Here is a 21901-nt window from a genome sequence, read left to right as displayed (position 1 = left end):
CACTCTATTCCGACCGTAGATGATATATAAGATAGTGGAAAACGCCTCGAAGTGCGTGCATGACGTATGTTATGCGAACGACTGAACTCTAAATTCAAGATTATGTCAACCCGGATCGTAATACAATTAAACGGACCAAGCAACTATAATGGGACATAAACATTCTCGTCACGGAAAACATGGAAAGACACCCCACCCCCAAACAAATTTTTTTTTTAAACGGCAAAAAATTTGTTTTAACATGGGTCTTTAAAGTCGATTCCCGAGACTTCCTAGATTACTATTCTCACGGGTTTATTATTTATATATATAAATATATATATATATATATATATATATATATATATTTATTTTTAAAAGTATATATTTATACTTTTTTTTTTAAAAGAAAAACAATAAACAAGAATGACATAATTCACCCCATAGAGAAACATAACTCAAAAATCCGAGAAAAACATGCAAGAGTGGAAAAACGTGAATTATGTTAAACGTGGACTTAGGATCCGTACTTACAGCCACACATTCCATAGGGAGGGCCCGGTTACCTTAATGGTGCACTCACCAATATATGGAAATGAAAGAAAATGCACCAAACACAAAATTTGAGTCGCTTTATAGTCGATACTCGAGACTTTATCTAAAATATATGTATGAACATGCAATTTATCATATATCAACAACCTAAATAGTTGTGGATCATTCCATAAATAAATATTATAGAAAACATATCCAAACACAATCAAGCACCAAGATTTCCTACGACGCAACCTAGTGGAATGAAAACGGTCGGATAACCCTATTGTGGTAACCTATCATGCACATTCTTTTTAATTTTTGAATGAGTGGGTGTTTTAGTAAATAAGTGTGGAAAAGTGAATGGTTGTGGAGAATATGGTGGATATGGATAAGTTGTAGAAAGAGACACCCGCATAATAATGAGGATGTGGTTTTAGCAATCAACTCATTCATTGTGTGTGTAGGGACTGCCTCAATTCTAAAAATGAAGGTGTCAAATAGTTTGTCCTTCCGGAAGTATCTGCTTGCTAGGAGGATTTAAAAAATTATGAAGGGCGGGAGAAACAAAAGGATCGAAAGTGCAAACTCGAGATTCCTTTGAAAGGGTGGAAGGAGGGGAGTCGAGGTGGATGTTGTGCAAGTTAGTTCTTGATAGGGTGAATTGTCACCTACTCAAGAAACTCATCAATTCCTCATCTAGATTGGTCATATCCACATTACTATGGTAGTCCTCTACATCTTTAAGAAAGTCATCTATCCCGCCCTCATCAATAATAATATGTGTGTATCGACTAGTGTAGGAATGAAAATGTTGGAGTCCGACTTTCCAAAGGAAAGAATTTTGGGAATATGATTATCGTGGAACGTGTTGTTGAAATAATCTCGAGCCGAAGCTCTCGATCATGCTAACCTCTCCATCCATAGACGAATCGGGTAACCTGTGTCCTTGTTTTAAAAACATTGACTTCAACAAAGAAGATGGCCAAAAGACATGGACATTGAACCATCACGGCAATTAATGAGCGCGTTGGCGGTTGCCGTGAAAAGGGCGCCCTAAAATGATCGGGACAGAGTCGTTAGCGACTTCAGATCGAGGACTACAAAATCAGCCGGATAGTAAAAAATCCTGAACTTTTACCAAAGACATTTTTCGACTACACCCTTAGGATACTTAATAGACCGATCGACTAATTGCAACGCCATTTTAGTGGGTTGCATCTTGTCTAGACCTATTTGTCTATACAAATAAAATGGGAGTAAGTTAACACTAGCCCCCGTGTCTAATAACGCCGGTCGTCGAGATAGGAATCTCCTAAGGTGCATTATCTGAAGGGATCTAACGAGGGTCCTTGTACTTAACAATTCCATTATTTTCAGATAAGGTTGGGAATTGTTCGTTAAAAGGCGCCTTTTGGTATATTTGTCTTACGCCTAGTAGTACACAATTCCTTAAGAAACTTAGCATGATGTGGTAGCTTTTAATAGCTTCGAGGAAGGGAAGGTTTATAGTTAGATTCTTGAAAACGTCCATAATCTCCTCGTAATTTGTATCCCTAGTTAACATGGCTAATTTTTGTGGAAAACGGTGGTTTCGTCTATATTTAGCAATGGTATCACCGGATGTTTAACCGTGGCTTTCTGTTTCTTAGGTTGTGTTGTAACCGGTACCTCTACGGTGGTAGGCTCTTCAGTTTCTATTTCGGTATCTAGTAAAATAGCAGGTGTGTAGGGTTATCTTGGTGGGGTAACTATAGGCATAGTTACCTTGTTATCAACCACTCTGCCCGAAGCGGGAGAGTGGTGATGGCATTTATCTCACCTACATTTTCATATTCATTACTAGTATTATCGGGTTACCTCAAAGGCTGTCTTTGTTGTTTTAGGATTAGGTATTTCGTGACTTGGCAAACACACCTTTGGTTTGGGCTTTATCTTGAGCCAACCGTTGGGTTAAATTATTAACGGATTGTAGAAGTTGTTGGTTAGATTGAGCCATGGTTTGGAAAAGTTTTAGCTTACTTGTATGAAGGTGTCAAGACGATCCGGTTGTGTGGGTCTAGTAGTCACGGGTGGTGTGACTTGGAACTATTTCACGTGAATTATTTATTGGTGGATTTTGATAATTATTATTTACCGAACGATACCTCTATTAGCATTATAATTATTATAATTACCTTGACCTTGTGCTTGACCTTGTCGAGGTTGCACTTGGTTGTTATAATTATTAAAATTACCCTCGACCCGCCCCTATCGTGGTGGAGCTTGGTTAAAACTTTGTGTTGGCCTAACATATTGATTATTGTACCCTCGAGGTGTGTGGCGTGTTGGTTATTTCTCCAACCGGAGTTGGGATTTTGTCTCCAAGGGGGGTTAGGTTCACTATTAATGGAACAAGCCCGTTCATAGGCTATAGGGACAGGGGAGTCGGGATGCTCGTGGACTCAATAGAAACTACATGGGTTTGAATTTACATTCATGACGGGGATAGGCTTTTGTTGTACGAAATGTCCTCTACCTTTTAGTGAGTGATTCGATTAGAGTTTTAAGCTCGAATCGTGTTTAATTTCAAACATACCAAAGCCTTTTAATCAGATTTGAAGAACTAGCGGAGCGGGATATCGTCCACTACCCCCCCAATTATTATTTCGCTTAGTTTGGTCCTCTAAAAATTTATAAGCCTCCGAGGCTCCTTTGCTTAAGAAACTACCCCCATTCATTATGTCAAGGACTTCTTTATGGTGGTGTAGAAGTCCTTTGAAAAAGGCACGAACTAACGTGTCTTTTGCTAAGTTATGATGTGGACACTCTATAAGGAGATCGGTGAAACGATTCCAAGCCTCTAAAAATGATTCATGAGGATTTTGTCGAAAGAAATGAATCTTGGAAAGCATCTCATCCGTCTTTAGGGGTGGGTAAAAATGTTCCATAAACAACTGAACAAGTTTAGCCCACGAGTCCACAGAATTAGGCGCTTGGGCAGTTAACCAAGACGCCCTTATTGGCTAAGGTGAAAGGGAATACCCTTAATTTAATTTGTTCCGCACCAACCGTAGGATGGTGGAATGTTGTTAGGACTTGTTCAATCCTACGCATGTCCTGATAAGGTTTTTCATGGTCTAAACCATGAAAAACGGGTAACAAATTAAAAATATTTGGAGGGATTCTGAAATCCCCCGCTGGGTCTGCTAGAACGATGCAAGATTTGGGGCTATCGCCAAGGCTTTGTAGAAGTCCGAGAGGAGTCTCTTTCTTCCCCATTATATCGGTGGTGTGTGTGAAATAGTAGTTAGAGGTGTAGTGGGTGGTATACTAGATAGATTTGATTGTTGATGTTGTTGTGTATTTACGCTCGGTGTTTTTGTTCGGCCGACCTTAATCTCATGCAAGACTAAAACCAACTTAACTAAACATGCAACACTCCAAACAATTATGATATACTAGTATAAACCTCTAACAGAGATCTGAGGTGTGGAAGAAAGGAATACCTGATTGTGTCCTTGCTTTGCTTATGAATAGCGTCTTGTTTACGCTTGTTCGTGTATATAGCAGGTTAGAACACTGAAAAATATGAAAGATCAAAGTTCGAATCAAAACCGCCGAATCCGAAAAATTTAACAATTTAACGCGCCAAGGCCATAGATAGCCTTTCCGCTCGAGTAATTTTCAAATTACAGTGTTTTAGGCGTCGCTCCACATAAGGGTCGGTCGCTCGATAAAGTCAAATTCCAAGAACTTAGCTGGTCGCTTGGTTAGAAGCGCTGGTCTTAAAGTCAAATTCGAGAACTTAGCACGGTTGGCGCTCTTTTGTCCCGTGTATTTTCTTTTGTCAAAGCTGAAATGGGCAACTACAGTATGAAACAAACAAGGGTGGGTGGGTTTAATGGGACTTAAAAATGATTACTTCTACAAGGAAAACAATGCTAAAGTGCAACTAAGATGGCAGCGGCGGCATTTGATAAATGTAAAATGAATAGTTTACCTACGAAATGAACGATGAATTCAATCCGTAAGTAAACTAAAACTGGACTTTTACGAGTCTCAATTATCAAAGCTTCTACTCTCGATGCAAATTGCACTAAGTGGAGTAGGAAGTTCGTTCCACTCCTAGTTCCCTAGCATGGATTGTTTTCTAAGTCTAAGAAATCAGTCTTAAGTCAATGAGAGCTTTACGAAATGTTATGCTACGATGCAATATGAAATTGATTATTTGAATTTAAACTACTTAATGCTATGGAAATATGATTGTTTTGAATCTAGATAAAGGATTAGAGGGGAATTGAATCCACCTCAACTCCAACTTAACAACCTAGCGTAGAATGTTGTATCTCAATTCTCACGTTCTTACGGCGAATTTCGAAGTTCTAATCCCTAGTGTTCATGGCATTCCTACCGGATACTAACTAGCATGTGAGGTCGTCCACCCATTCTCATGGCTTAAACACGACCTTCTAGAGTAGAATATAGATTCTACAACCAATTCTATACTAAACAACTAAGTCTTCATCAAGGCTTCATCAACCCTCTAATGGAGGTTTTAGCCTTGAGTCATCAAAACATCATTTCCCATATTATTATAACTAAACGTACTATCAAGATTCAAATTTACTTAATTTAAACAATAATGAAATCTAATTTAATGACTAAAATGAAATAAGGACAGGAATTGAAATTAGATCTAGAATTGGAAATGACAAAATCGAAATTGATAAAGAATACTACTTTATTGATCTAATCAAATTGAAGAGCAAGATTCAAAGGTTTAATCTAATACAATAATTTAAATGGAACTAAACTTAATTAAAACAATTAAATCTAGATCTAGAAGCTATTCTAATGGCTACTTTCTATTCTAAGCTATGAACCCTAATTCTCTACTAATTAATCTACCATTAACAAAGAGCTAAGCTTTTGTTTTTATACATTCAGATCCAAAAATCGTGCATGGGCTTGGAGCCATGTTTTGGGCCACAGAATCAGGCCCAAAACCCAATTCTTTCAGTCCAAAAAGGCCTCTTCAGCTAGATTCGGCTTCAACAGACTTCTCGTCCACTTCTGCTCCTCTGATTGGATCAAGGCTTGGACCATTGCAAAGCTCTTTCCGAGCCGGTCGTTTTGACATAAGCTAGGCCCAATTCCGAGGTCTGAGTCCAAAGATATGGCATTCGGAAGTTCTGCTGACTTTTGCTCCTTTATCTCACTAAAGTGGCACATTTCTGCACATAATGGACTTTGAAGCCTGAAATGCATAAAAACACGTAATCAGTATTAACTCTTACTTATTATTCATATAATTGGTCTAACAGTATGATTATTAAGGGGTTAAAACTACAGTTTTGGGCTCTTATCACTGCGTCGACTTTTCAGCTTTTGACTAGGCTTTAGAAAGGCTTTGTCTTCTTGAATCTTGGCCTTTAATCACGAAACTCCTTAGTAACCGACCTTTGCTCCTTTATCTCACTAAAGTGGCACATTTCTGCACGTAATGGACTTTGAAGCCTGAAATGCATAAAATCACGTAATCAGTGTTAACTCGTAATTATTACTCACATAATTGGTCTAAAAGTATGACTGTTAAAGGGTTAAAACTACAGTTTTGGGCTCTTATCAAACCACCCCCAAACAGCATTTTGCTTGTCCTCAAGCAAAAATGAGAAATTAGAATGAGTGACCAAAAATGGAGTTCTATCTACTCTCGTTTCGCTGAGTGCGATTGCATTGACCATATGCAACAAGGCCTTAAACTACTAGAAATTCGCTAGTGGACGAGTTATAGCCTCGTGAGAGTTTCCCAGTGAAGGTACTCACAAACTTCATCTATACTACAACGACTAAGAAATAAAACTATTGTTTCCTTATTCATGCTCCAAATTATCTATACATCTCACTAGCTATGAACAAGAATAACCAAGTCAAAAACCTAAGCTAATATATGCATAATAATCAATCATCTATAATAAACATATATACAATGAGTAATACTATGAAATGTCTAGCGTGTCCGTTTAAAACTTCGGAATAAGCGTCCTTAAGTAGGTTCTCACAATAATAGTCAAGATACAACACTCTGATTTTTGCACTCAAGTTTAGCTACTCTAGTGCGCAGTGGGCACACTTTACCTTACAATCTCAATGACAACAAGGAAGCCGGAGTAGATCAAACACATCTGCCACTTACTATCACACTAGCCTATTCCTAATTGAGCTAGAGGTCTTTATTAGGTGTTGCGGGGATTAGGAGATGGTTTAAGAAGGAAGGAAATGGATATTCAAAAAGGACAAGTCTGAGATAATAGAGTTTTCATATTATGTAACTTAGAGAAAACCTTGTTATTTTCTTTTACTTCTATACTTTGTTTCCATCCCTAGCCATATTTTTCTTTTTCTTTTCTTTGGCTTTTGACTCCCTTTTATTCTATTTTTGGAGTTTTTATTTATTTCCATTTTTTTTTCTTTTCCTTGGATGGAAACTTCTTTTCTTTATTTTCTGAAGCAATTAACTAACTTTTGTTTACACAAGTTTTTCTCTTCTTCTTTCTTCCTCATTCTATTCTCAGACTTATTCTAAATTGGGTAGGTTGATTTATTTTTTTTTTATTTGTTTTTGTTTTTGTAACAGGGTAAAGGGATTGTGGTTTATGAAAGGCTAAAGAAAGGCTCGAGGGGCTTACTAGCGGAAATCATTCATAGGTTTGAATTTTTGGCTATATCGATCCAAAGAGGGCCTAAATTCTCGCTTAGGATATGGCATAGTGATCAAGCAAGTGGACGTGTGATTTAAGCTATCCGGATTTTACTTCTCCCTTGTGTCATTTCTCAAATGTTTCGCTCATATAAGGCTTTAGGCTATATTCTCACAGGATTTGTAGAATAAGTACTCTAGCCTAGATTTCAGAAACTTACTGCTAACAATCATAGATACTCATATAATATATTTATAGATAGATGTAAAGATTATTACCTACATATTAACCTAAGTTTCTAACAATTATTCTAATGCAAAAGCTACGTGAGACTTCTAGATTGTTAAGAGCATAGAGAAGGAAAACAATACCACTATTCCTAAGTGTATAGCATGAACTTATTTATTTATATTTTTGAATTTTTAAAATTTTAACTAGAAAACAAATGCATATTAACTCTATCTATATCCTAACAGATACCTTAATTACACGTGTTTCTATGCCCCCAAACAAGAAGCATCGTTGTCTTCAAAAGCATTTAAATAAAGAGGGTAGGAAAAATACCATTGAAACGCGTGAAATTCAGGGATATCTGCAAAACAAAGTTAGAACGTACTAATATAGGAAATAAAAACTGACGCAACTCTATACGAGTTCTACCCATTATGGGGTTAACCAGAATGAATTTGCTTGGGACATAAGCAGACACTAACTAGAATGAAAACTGGCCTTATCTCCCGCATTACTCATCATCTTACTCATCCTCTTCTTCCATAAAGAAGTGAGGTTCCTTCGCGTCCTGCCATGCCATGACAATTTGCCAGGCTTCCCGCCATTTATCATCTATTATTGCTAACCTATTAAGAGTCACTTGGTCTGAGGGGGTGTAAGTTGCAACCAGATGAGGTTGTATCCTCCACCCTTGCCAAGTCATTGGATGGAAAGATCGAATAATACTATTGGTGGGTCGTACAGTGTCAACTGTAATCCAATCCGTGAAACGTGTACAAAAAATAGGAAAGAAACATAGCATAATACGGGAAATCAGAACAGGCATAAGAAGGTACTTATGCCTCATGCTATGGGCTCGTGCTAAACTAGACATCAAGGTTCGGGGAAGGTCATGACACATACGTCCCGTGGCTAAAGCAAGGAAGACGCTGCAAGTGGCATCATTCACGTAAGAAAACGCCATTCCCCTAAAATGTTTAGCATGATCCAAAACATAACAGTACCTATGTTCATGGACAGGCTACCAAAGACGACGTTATATTCCCCTTGGTCCTCAATACGGAAAATGCCCGCGCCATACGACTCATGCAAAAACTCGTAAGTGTAGACATACATATTATCGACCCAATAGCACCATGGGTCTTGTATTTCAGCCGGCATAGCCACCCAAGAACAAATGCTAGCAAGAACACGGTAATTTCCATTGGTTCATTATCAATGTTGATGGAGAACACTTGTTCTCCATCTGGTCTTTCAAAGAAAATGCAGTTATCGTAAAAATAAGATGTTAGTGTTGGAGAATAAAGTGCATCCGGTCTTACCATAAGCGGCTCCCAGCCAACGAATGTGATCGCCTCGCGAAACCAAGCACCATAAGTAGTGCTTTGGAACAAATCTTCGAAAGACTGTTCCGGTATCAATGTTGGAGATGTCATCTCAAAATTACGCTCTGGAATAGCTGCGAATGATCCGGATACTTCCCGCAGAAAACTGGAAATTTTTCTGTCCACGGAAGTCGGTAGCCGTCGCGCTGAAGAATTTGAAATTTCGAGTGTTTGGCGGCTGGTCGGCTCGGCAAGCCTGGCCTTCGACAAAAACTCAGAAAAAATATCTGAAGCGCGCCTCTGTAGAAGCGAAAGTCTTCGGAGTTCTTGAATCTCGGAAAATGAGCCGAAACGTGGGAATCATGGGAGTGAAAGGTGAGTGATGGAGTTTAGGTGTAGTGTGAGTTGTGAGTGTAGATTGTATGAAGTTTATATAGGTTTTAAGTTGCTAAAATGGATCGAAGTTGCCAAAACTAATTACGGGCAGTTTCCTGAAATCCTAAAATTTCCAAACCCAAAACGGAAACAACTCATTTCCTTGATTCTAATTCAAACCCAGTATCTTTTAGGTTGATTTTATGATAGAATGTACCTATTTAATCTAGATTTCATCCTACCATGATACTTATTCATTTATATGCCTAAACAGCCATATTTTCAGCTTGACTCCGCAATAAATTCTAACACGAGGGTTATATAAAACTCATACTGGAATAGATAAAACCACCCCCAAACATGTTGGGAAGGTGGGGTCAATATTAAACAACCACGCATAATGAAAATAACCCATTATATTAAAAATAATTCATTTGGAGTACATTTCACTACAAAATTCAAATTATGGAAATAAACTTACATAAAAATAAATGACAGTAATGAAACTACAAATAAAACATCAAACATCAAACTATACTATCCCTAGCTACTCCGGAACTGGTAGCGGAGGGCACACGGTCCGGAGACTGCTCCTGAGCTCCTGATGGACCAGCACCATTCGTCTTTCGACGACGGCGCCGTGGTCTCGAGGGTGTATCCTCGAAGAGAATCCCCGCGAGGTGGGAATCATGTCGACATCTGTTCCCGGCGGGGCTTCGAAGCTTCTAGCTCGGCCTCATCCGCCCCACCTCTCGTCCTCTCTTTGGGTACGGACCTCGGTTATGATGCATCGTTACTGTCGAGTCCGGAGGTCTTCGCAGATAGTGTTGAGCTTAACGCGATGCCACGATGAATCACAACCATGCGTTACGCATCGACCGGCACCCTCTCCAAGGCATCCGTCAAAACACGTCAAATCCTCCTCATCCTTCGAGGCATTCTGATTTCCCCGGCCTGTCGGCATTCTCCTCTCCACCAGCCTCTTCTTCTTCTCTATCCTTAGCCAACCTCCAAACCCGTTGGACACACTCCTTATAGATCACGAGGGTTACGGTGGAGGGTGATGTATGTCCGATCGATCGCTGAGTCGCTTCAACTTCAAAGATGATCTTTGTTATCAACACGGGGAGAGGGGGCAACATACTTCCCTACTCCCCTAATCATGCTAGCGAAACTCCAAGATACGAACTTCGTACTTCGCTCCCCGAGTATCCATAAGATATGGAGGCGATTCAGGCCGATGTCGTGACCTTCTCTTTCCCGGGGCGTTCCGACCAATCCATCGAAATAGTACCTAACCGGTTGGTCCTAAGGGAAGCTTGTCGAACACAATGCGATCTCGCATTGTAGTCGCCTCCAATAACTGTCTTGTGCATCAATGGCTCTACCCCATTATGTTGGGACTCCTGCAGGGTGACATCCAGATGGATTCTAGGCGGGATGCCTAGAATCTCAGCCAACAACCCAGTCGTCACTTCCTTCCGCCTCTTCGCCACAACAACAAAAATCCTAGTCCCTTCTAACTCCCTCGTATCGTAGAACCGTCGTACTAAGTCCTCATGGTAATAGGCTTCAGTCGAGTACCACAAGCTATTCCAATCTCGACTGATCATTTCGTCACCGTAAAACGGCGCGAAGTGGTCGGCAATAAAAGCTTGCTCCAGCAAAATTCGGCGTTGTTGAGCCATTGGAAGTTTGGAATGTAGTAGGGGTTTAAAAGTGATGTGGTGGTGGGATTTTAATCAACCGACTGAAGCAACCAGTGGTGGCGGTGGAGTGGTGGCGCGGCAGCACCAAAATTCGGAATTTTTGGTCGTTTTTGGTGATGTAAATCGGTGGAGGTTGTGGTGGGAAGCTTTTATAGTCGATTTGGGTTGGGTTTTGATTGTGGGCGTGGGTTAATTTAGGTTTCCTTTTATTTTATTTTTTTTAGGTTTTGTTTTAAGCTTGTTAGTTTGTAAAAAGAAAAACGATGAAGGGATGGTGAAGGTAAAGGCGGTCGCTAATGGCCGGTGGGCGTGGGTTGGCCCCTAGCCCAAAATCGAAATTTGTGATTTTTTTTTTTTTTTTTTTTTTTAATTTTTAATTTTTAATTTTTTTCGATTTTTCGCGAAACTTCAAATCAAAATTGCCGCTTCGTTACCGGTCTGATTTTTGCGAATGAGATATGGAAATGATCAGGAGAGAATTTCCAATCCAATGATCCATAATACACTCTATTCCGACCGTGGATGACATATAAGATAGTGGAAAATGCCTCGAAGTGCGTGCATGACGTACGTTATGCGAACAATTGAACTCTAAATTCTTGGATTATGTTAACCCGAATCGTAATACAATAAACGGCCTAAGCAACTCTAATGGGACATAAACATTTAGTATGGAAACACGAACACCCCACCCCCAAACAAATTTTTACAACGAAGCTTAGAAAATTTGTTTTTAGCAGTGGGTCTTTTAAAGTCAGATTCCCGAGACTTCCTATATTACTATGTTTATTCTTTAATATATATATATATATATATATATATATATATATATATATATATATATTAATTTTAAAAAGAAAACAATAAACAAGAAGGGCATAATTCACCCCATAGAGAAATATGACTCAAAAATTCGAGAAAACATGCAAGAGTGGAAAACGTGAATTATGTTTAAACGTGGACTTAGGATCTGGTACTTACAGCCACACACTCCATAGGGAGGGCCCGATTACCTTAATGGTGCACTCACCAATATATGGAAATGAAAGGAAATGCACCAAACACAAAAGTTGAGTCATTTATAGTCAGATACTCGAGACTTTATCTAAACATATGTATGAACATGCAGTTTATCATATATCAACAACCGAAATAGTTGTGGATCATTTCATAAATAAATATCACAGAAAACATATCCAAACACAATCAAGCACCAAGATTTCCTATGACGCACCCTAGTGAAATGAAAGCGAAGTCGGATAACCCTATTACGTAACCTAGCGTGCACCTTCTTTTTCATTTTTGAATGAGTGGGTGTTCTAGTAAATAAGTGTGGTAAAGTGAATGGTTGTGGAGAATATGGTGGATATGGATAAGTTGTAGAAAGACAGCCTGTAAACAATGAGGATGTGGTTTTAGCACAAAACTCATTCATTGTGTGTGTAGGGACTGTCTCAAGTCTGAAAATGAAGGTGTCCAATGGGTTGTCTTTCTGAAGTATTTGTTTACTAGGTGGATTTAAAAAATTATGGAGCACAGGAGAAACAAAAGGATCGAGTGCAAACTCGAGATTCCTTTCAAAGGGTGGAAGGAGGGGAGATGAGGTGGATGTTGTGGAAAGTAGTTCTTGATAGGGTGAATTATCACTTTCTCTAAGAAACTCATCGAATTACTCATCTAGATTGGTCATATCCTCGTTACTATGATAGTCCTCTACATCTTTGAGAAAGTCATCTATCTCATCCTCATCCGTAATATTTGTATCGACTAGTGTAGGGATGGAAATGTTGGAGTCTGAACTTCCAAAGGAAAGAAATTTGGGCATATGATTATCCGGGAACGTGTTGTTGAAATAATCTCGAGCAAAGCTCTCGATCATGCTAACCTCTCCATCCATAGACGAATCCGGTAACTGTGTCTTTGTTTTAAAAACATTGACTTCAACAGCAAGATGGCCAAAGGACATGGACATTGAACCATCGCGGCAATTAATGAGCGCATTGGCAGTTGCCAGGAAAGGACGCCCTAAGATGATCGGGACAGAGTCGTTAACGACTTCTGTGTCGAGGATGACAAAATCAGCCGGATAGTAAAAATCCTGAATTTTTACCAGAACATTTTCGACGACACCCTTAGGATACTTAATAGACCGATCAGCTAATTGCAACGTCATTTTAGTGGGTTGCATCTCGTCTAGACCTATTTGTCTATACAAATAAAATGGGAGTAAGTTAACGCTAGCCCCCAAGTCTAATAACGCGATCGTCGTATAGGAATCTCCTAAGGTGCATTGTACAGTAGGACGACCAGGGTCCTTGTACTTAACAATTCCATTATGTTCAGATAGAGTTGGGAATTGTTCTGTTAAAAAGGCGTCTTTTGGTATATTGGTCTTACGCCTAGTATAACACAATTCCTTAGGAAACTTAGCATGGTGTGGTAGCTTTTTAATAGCTTCGAGGAAGGGAAGGTTTATAGTTATATTCTTGGAAACGTCCCTAATTTCCTCATAATTTGTATCCCTAGTTAACATGGCTAATTTTTGTGGAAACGGCGGTTTCTGTTTATATTTAGCAATGGTATCACCTGGATGTTTAACCGTGGCTTCCTGTTTCTTAGGTTGTGTTGTAACTGGTACCTCTACAGTGGTAGGCTCTTCAGTTTCTATTTCGGTATCTAGTAATATAGCAGGTGTAGGGGCTACTGGTTGGGTAACTATAGGCATAGTTACTTTGTTATCAACCACTCTGCCAGAACGGAGAGTGGTGATGGCCTTTAGCTCACCTACATTTTCATATTCTATACTAGTATTATCGGTTACCTCAAAGGCTGTATTTGTTATTTTAGGATTAGGTATTTCGTGACCTGGCAACACACCTTTGGGTTGGGCTTTATCTTGAGCCAACTGTTTGGTTAAATTATTAACGGATTGTAGAAGCTGTTGGTTAGATTGAGCCATGGTTTGGAAAAGTTTTTGGCTCACTTGTATGAAGGTGTCAAGACGATCCGGTTGTGTGAGTGCAGTAGTCACGGGTGGTGTGACTGGAACTATTTCACGTGAATTATTTATGGGTGGATTTTGATAGTTATTATTTATCGGAACGATACCTCTATTAGCATTATAATTATTATAACTACCTTGACTTTGTGCTTGACCTTGTCGAGGTTGCGCTTTGGTTGTTATAATTATTAAAATTACCCTGACCGTGTCCTTGTCGTAGTGGGGCTTGGTTAAAGCTGTGTGTAGGCCTAACATATTGATTATTGTACCCTTGAGGTGTGATGTTTTGGTTATTTCTCCAACCGAAGTTGGGATTTTGTCTCCAAGGGGAGTTAGGTTCACTATTAATGGAACAAGCCTGTTCATAGGCTATAGGACCGATTAAAGTCGGGATGCTTCGGGGCTCCAAATGAAACTACATGGATTTGAATTTACATTCATGACGGGGATTGGTTTTGTTGCACAAAAATGGCCTCTTCCTTTTTGTGAGGGATTCAATTAGAGTTTTAAGCTCTGGATCTGATTTAACCTCAAAAATACACTGGTAGCCTTAATCAAGAAGAAGAACTAGCGGAGCGGGTGTAATCATCACTACCCCCAATTATTATTAAGCTTTAGTCCGATCTTCCAAAATTTATATGCCTCTCGGTGGCTCCTTTACTTAAGAAACTACCCCATTCATTATGTCTAGGACTTCTTTATGGTGGTGTAGAAGTCCTTTGAAAAAGGCACGCGAACTAACGTGTCTTTAAGCTAAATTATGATGTGGACACTCTATAAGGAGATCGGTGAAACGATTCCAAGCCTCTGAAAATGATTCATGAGGATTTTGTCGAAAGAAATGAATCTTGGAAAGCATCTCATTCGTCTTTAGGGGTGGGTAAAAATATTCTATAAACAGCTGAACAAGTTTAGCCCACGAGTCCACGGAATTAGGCGCGCCAGGCGCTTAACCAAAACGACGCCTTTATCGGCTAAGGTGAAAGGGAATACCCTTAATTTAATTTGTTCCGCACCAACCGTAGGGATGGTGGAATGTTGTTAGGACTTGTTCAATCTTACGCGTATGTGATAAGGTTTTTCATGGTCTAATCCATGAAAAGCGGGTAACAAATTAAAATATTTGGGGGATTCGAAATCCCCACCGGTCTGCTAGAACGATGCAAGATTTGGGGCTATCGCTCAAGGCTTTGTAGAAGTCAGAGAGAGGAGTCTCTTCTTCGTCGGGCATTGTGTCAGGTGATGTGTGTGAAATAGTAGCTAGAGGTGTAGTGGTTGGTATACTAGATAGACTTGATTGTTGATGTTGTTGTGTATTTACGTTCGGTGTTTTTGTTCGGCCAGACCTTAACCTCATACAAGGCTAAGACCAAACTTAGCTAAACACGTCAACACTCCAAACAATTCTGATATACTAGTATAAACCTCTAACAGGAGATGCGAGGTGTCGAAGAAAGGAATACCTGATTGCGTCCTTGCTTCGCTTATGAATAGCGTCTTGTTTACGCGTGTTCAGTGTATATAACAGGTTAGAACACTGAAAAATATGAAAAATCAAAGTTCGAATCAAAACTGTCGAAATCCGGAAAAATTAACAAAGGGCGGGTATGCGCTCGGATAGGGCGCGGTCGCGCTCCGGGTAATTTTCAAATTACAGTGTTTTTAGGGCGGTTCGCGCTCCACATGGGGCTGGTCGCGCTTTGCTCCAGTATAGAGCGCAGTGCGCTCTACTAGGCCTTGATGCTCTCGGTGTAATTTTTCCCGGAATTTTCCAACGTTGAATCGGATAACCACAGTATGAATCAAACACGGGTGGGTGGGTGAAATGGGACTTTAAGAAAAGTACTAACACTACGAAAACAATGCGAAAGTGAAACTAAGATGGCAGCGACGCCATTTGATAAACGTAAAAAGAATAGTTTTACTAATGAATAAAGCGATGAAACTCTAAACGTAAGTAAAACTAAACGATCTTTCTCGTGCCTAATTTATCAAAGATTTCTACTCTCAATCCTATGAGATATAGTGGAGTAGAGTTATTCGTTCCACTCCTAGTCCTTCCGCATGTTAATGTTCTCTAAGTATAAGTATTCAACTCTTAAAGTCTAATGAGAGATTTACGAAAAAGGCAACTAGACTACGATGCAACTACCCACAAAATGCAACTAGTCGACTATGGGAATAACTAAGGGAATGCTGCGTTGATTCGATGATAAGGAGTTAGAGGGGGATTGATTCCACCTTAACTCGACTTAATCGTATTAACGACGAATCGTCGTAATCCGAATTGAACTACTTCGCAGAACAATTGGTTCTTCCTAATCCCTAATTACATATGGCATTTCTACCAATTAATAACTAGTATGTGAATGATTAAACCCATTCTCATGGTGAACTAATCATTTCTAGAGTGGAAAGGAAATTACGACGAATCTACGATAATCGAAATCAAGCTTTCATCAAGGCTTCTCAACCCCCTCTAATGGAGGTTTCGCCGAGAATCATTACGCAATCATTTTCGATTAAATTTAAACTAAACATGATATAAAGAATTGAAATTTACTAATCTAAATTAAACAATAATTAAAATCTAATTAATGACTAAGAATTGAATGATAAGTAATAAATGAAATCAGATCTAACACAAATGTAAATGACAAGAATCGAAATTGACAAATAGATATTTTATTTATTAATACTAATGAAGAACAATGATTCTAAGAGTTAATCTAAGACAAGAATTGAATTTGAACTACACTTAATTAAAAACAATTAAATAAAAACTAGATCTAGAAGCTATTTTAATGGCTACTTTTTATTCTAACCTATCTACCATTAACTATCTACTATATTCTACCCTTAACAAAGAGCTAAGCTTTTGTTTTTATACTTTCAGATCCAAAAATCGTGCATGGGCTTGGAGCCATGTTTTGGGCCAGAGAATCAGGCCCAAAACCCAATTCTTTCAGTCCAGAAAGGCCTCTTCAGCTACAGTTGGCTTCAACAGACTTTTTGTGCACTTCTACTCCTCTAATTGGATCGAGGCTTAGACCATTGGAAAGCTCTTTCCGAGCCGGTCGTTTTCATATAAGGTAGGCCCTATTCTGAGGTCTGAGTCCAAAGATACGACCTTCGGAAGTTCTACTGACTTTGTGTGCTGTTTCTGCCCGTGTCGACTTTTCAGCTTTTGACTGGGCTTTAGAAAGGCTTTGTCTTCTTGAATCTTGGCCTTTAATCACGGAACTCCTTAGTAACCGACCTTCGCTCCTTTATTTCACTAAAGTGGCACATTTCTGCACATAATGGACTTTGAAGCCTGAAATGCATAAAATCACGTAATCAGTGTTAACTCTTAATTATTACTCACATAATTGGTCTAAAAGTATGACTGTTAAAGGGTTAAAACTACAGTTTTGGGCTCTTATCAACTAGCACCACCCCAATTCAATTCCCCGTATCTGTAACAGACCCGTCTGTGAAGACTCTCCATCCATTCCACATGTCCCAAAATTCCGCCATTGCCTGGGCCTTCTCAGCGGTCCTGGTTTGATATTGAAAAAATTATTGATTTGGGTACCGTACTATAATTGATTTTACAAAATGGGTACTGTATTATTTTTTTTGCAAAATAGGGTACCGTATTTTTCAAATCTTGCAAAAATGGGTACCGTCTATATATACTGTAATGTATATATACGTATTTGATGATTTGGCATACATAGTGCGTACACATGGGCAACTCAGTCTCCACGTAAGCAGGCATGCATGAAGCGCGTGAGTCTCATACCATTATTTCAAATCGCAAAATCAAGAAATTTCCGAAATCAAACACCCACACTCTCTCTCTCTCACGCTTGTTATCTTTGGGCTTTCTCAAAGCCCATGTTCATCTCCCTCCAAAATCCCAAAATTCCGACCCCAAAGTCCCTAAAACTTCACAAACCCTCAGTACGCTTTTATTCAAAGATCAAACCAAAAAGCAAACAGGATCTCTCTTTTTCCAAAAAGCAAAAATGAATGTAATTGTAATATTGAAGCATATGCATTATTAGTTTGAAATGTCTATTAGTTTCTAATGAATACATGAGGTGTTTATAATATGATTATAATATTTATGCTTGTCCTTGTGATAGCTTTATACATTCTTTTAGTTCCAAATTTTGTTGTTAACTTTTATTTCTTAAGTAATTAGTACATGTTTTGTTGAATTTGTTCACCACAGGTTGAATGTTAGGTCTGTGATGAGGTTGGACACTCAGCTATTAAGTGTCAATTTATGTACTCTCCCTGTAAGCAATCTACATGTGATGGGATTCGAAAGTTGGGCATATCACAAACAATAAATAATCCAAGACGGAAGTACTTGAAATGCCAACATCAATCATGTCCAAGTTATATGGAATGGTTGTATGAAGCTGTTGCTAAAAGACAATTTGGGATTGGATCAAGCTCATCAAGAAATGAATGCTTTAAGTGTGGTCAAGCAGGCCATTGGATGCAGGAGTGCCCATGGGTAGATTGTGACTGCAAGAGAAATGATTGTAGGGGAAAGAGGTCTGTTAAGACTACCAAGTATGGAATGAATATTGGGAAAAAGTATTTGAAATGCAAGAGTTGTGGGGAATTTGAATGGCTTGAAGATGCACTAAAGAGGGAGTTAAGAAATAAGAGAACCATTTTGACAACGGAACCCCTTGTTACCTTAAAAATGACTCTATCTGAATTCTCAAACCTAAATATAAAAGGATGGGCAAGTCCAATAGAAATGCAATAGCAGGAGTAGTTGCAAAAGCTGAGGGAGGAGAATTCATGAAGCAGAGGTGATTTCAAGCAAAGGTTGTTGTTGTTGAAGTGGCTAGTCTACTTGCCACAAGCCTGGAATGTCGGCATGTGGAGTTCCTTGGAGACAATCAAAGTATTATCATAACTAAATGTCTAGAAGAATGTTGGTATCCATTTAGAAGTGTAGTCTATCACATTTTAGATATTTTGGCTAATCTAGTATGTTTTAAGTTTAGTTGGTTAAGTAGGTCTTTTATTGGGGAGGCTCATGAACTAGCTAAGGCTGCAAATCCGAGCACTCTTCCACCTTGTATTGTTGTATGTTAATGAAATATCCATTATTGAAAAAAAAAGAAAGACTTGTTTGAGTGTTAGCTTCAGTTCTGTTCAACTTTTGTTCCAACTGTTAGAGTGTTAGTTCTAGTTCAAGTTGTTAACAAAAGAAACAACTTAGTGCTAGTTCTACTGAAATTCTGACAGAGAGAGCAAACATATGAAATTTAAACTGTACTAAAGTCTGACAGATAGTTCAATGTACTAAATTCTGACAGGTTTGCATAGATGGCACCATAGCTAACCTTGGGGTATATGTTTGTACTCTTATGCAAGCCTTGTGGGATAATAGAAACTCTATAGCTATAAATGTTAATAACCCTAGTTATTCTTCTTTTTTACATTCAAAGGAAGTACATACTAATAGTAGTAGAAATAATAACAGAGTACAGGAAATGAGAAGTTCCCAAACTCATGTGTGTCCTTATATAAATGTGAGATAATTGATGGAGCTTTTGATAAGAATGCTGGATTAAGAGCAGGAGCAGCTATGGCATGGGATGAAGATGGAAACCTAATAGCTGCTGCTATGGCATGGGATTGGATGGAAACCTAATAGCTTATGCTATGGCATGGGATGGGATGGAAACCTAATAGCTGCTGCTATGGCATGGGTGTTTTTGATAAAAATAATTAGGAGCAGGAGTAGCTATGTCATGCGATGAAGATGGAAACCTAATAGCTGCTGCAGTAAGAAGATTCAGAGCCACTACAGCTGAACAAAGTTAAATTTTGGCAGCTAAGGTGGCAATGAACTTGGCCCCTACAGAATCCAGTATTGTTTGGTCCCTATAGAATATTGCTAGATCCATTATCCAAAACTTTAGTAAGTTTAATTATGTATGGTTTAGTTGGTTAAGTAGAATTTTAAACAAAGAGGCACATGATCTTGCCAAATGGGCTGCCAGGTCTTCTGACATGCATAATTAAATGGTGTCAGTTTAAGTATTATACATGTTTCCATCTCTACCATTTTTTACAGGTGATTATAATACTTTAAAAATAAACATTGTATTTTTTATAGGTGTCTGGATCCTACTACAGGCAGACTTTTTGTTTATAGGCATGTTGTATTTGATGAAACAGAGTCCCATACAAGTCAAATATGTCTCTCTCTACTGACACTAACATTTCCTCTAACTTTCATCCTTTCCTTAAATGGGATACCAATGGGATTACGCTTCAAATGAAAAAGTTTTATGACAGATAGTTGCAATAGAAACATACTAGTTCCAGTTTAAGTATTATCCATGAACTACAAACATAAAGCAAAAAATAGGAAATTCTGACATGCAAACATACTAATTTCTGACATAGAGCAAACATAGAAATGGCAGCAAACATAGGAAATTCTGATAGAAACAACCAAATTCTGAGATACCAAACTATAGCAAACATACAAGTTTGCTTGACATTCCTTAACAAAAGACTCTTAAAAAACTAAACTAGACAACAATACTAGACTCCAATAATACTAGACATCATCACTTCTTTCCCATAGTTTTTCCTTTAGTTTTCATGCATTCACCTCTAGCATACAGTGCTAAAACAACTTCTTTAATTTGTTTTTTAGATGGCCCTGCTGGTGGGGTTCTGCTGGGGCTGGAGCTGGCGGGGCTGCTATGGCTGGTGGGGCTTCTGTGCTGGTGGGGCTGGTGGGTCTTGAGGTGCTTGCACCAAGCCTAGTGGATCTCCTCTGTGACACAGTAGACTTCTGGAATCCTGGTGGTGGCTCATCGTCATTAGTCAGAACAACATCTTTCTCTTTCACAAAATAGTAGGGAAGACTTTTTTGGTTTTCTTTCTTCCCCAAGCACCTCAATGTAGCATAACCTCTGACACTTAGGACAAACTCCAATATGTAGGTCTCCATTATGGTACACCATTTCCATGAACACCTTCCTTCCTTGTGTTGTCTTCATGATTTCACATAGTTTATCATAAAAATGAGATAACTTGGAAGTGTCCATTGAACACTCTTCATGGCTCCTTTCACCATGTCAACCTGAGAGTGAGTGATCAAGTGTTTTCTAAAAGTGTTAGTAGAGAGGTAAGATTGGTGTGGGTGGAGCTGTTCTTATGTAGGAGATAAATAGGAAATGAACCATTGGCATGCATTGGTACCTATAAAGAAATGAAAGAAATGAATGTGAAATGAATAGACACTACTACTCAACTAACACATTGATTAAGAACAAGTTACAAAGCACCAAATATTTACTATAAGCTATCCAAAACAGTTCCCTAATCTAGTAGTGTGCTGCAGTTCCAAAACAGTTTCGAATCCAATTGAAATTCACAGATAATCCAGGCCTGACATTCATTTTCATAGTTCAATTACATGAATTGCCATAATTCCATATTCAAAGATAAGTCAATATCTTAGTTAAAATTACATCCATTTCCATAGTCAAATTACATTCATTTCCATAGTCAAAAGAAATTCAGTCAAAATTACATTCATTTCCAAATTGGCCTAACAGTGTTTGGCTTAGTCTTAGTTGCATCAGCTCTTGTCTTAGTTGCAGTAGTTCCTTGTTTACTTGTCATTGACCTTGTTGTTGGTGACTTGCATTCAGTGATTGTCTTGGTCTTAGTTGGACCAGCTCTAGTCTTATTTCTTGCATTTAGTGATTGTCCTTGAGTTCCAGATGCTTTCGGTATAGGAACATTCATATTTTTAGTTGCAGAAGAAGAAGCTACCGACAATCTTAAACCTGAACCATTATAAACTTTGATTGGTGGTGTATTGCTTCCTGAACAAATGAAATGACTGCCAGTGTGTTCTGATATATATATGCCATAACCTTGTGGAGGCATTCTCCCAGAAGTCTTTCTCTTCTTAGTTTGGTCCTATAATATATATTGCAATATATAAGGATAAAATAATAAGGATAAACATAAGTAGTATAAACACAAGTTGGATAACTACTAACCTGAGATGGTTGT

The 21901-nt window shown here is 38.6% G+C and overlaps 1 pseudogene; it reads left to right on the top strand.

The window, feature by feature from the left end:
* Positions 1-3303: 3303 nt before the first annotated feature.
* Positions 3304-3397, top strand: LOC147515885 (small nucleolar RNA R71; annotated as a pseudogene).
* The last annotated feature ends 18504 nt before the right edge of the window (positions 3398-21901 follow it).

This window comes from Coptis chinensis, chromosome 2 (assembly GCF_015680905.1).
Source record: "Coptis chinensis isolate HL-2020 chromosome 2, ASM1568090v1, whole genome shotgun sequence".
Lineage (NCBI taxonomy): Eukaryota > Viridiplantae > Streptophyta > Magnoliopsida > Ranunculales > Ranunculaceae > Coptis > Coptis chinensis.
This window is presented reverse-complemented; position numbering and strand designations above follow the sequence as displayed.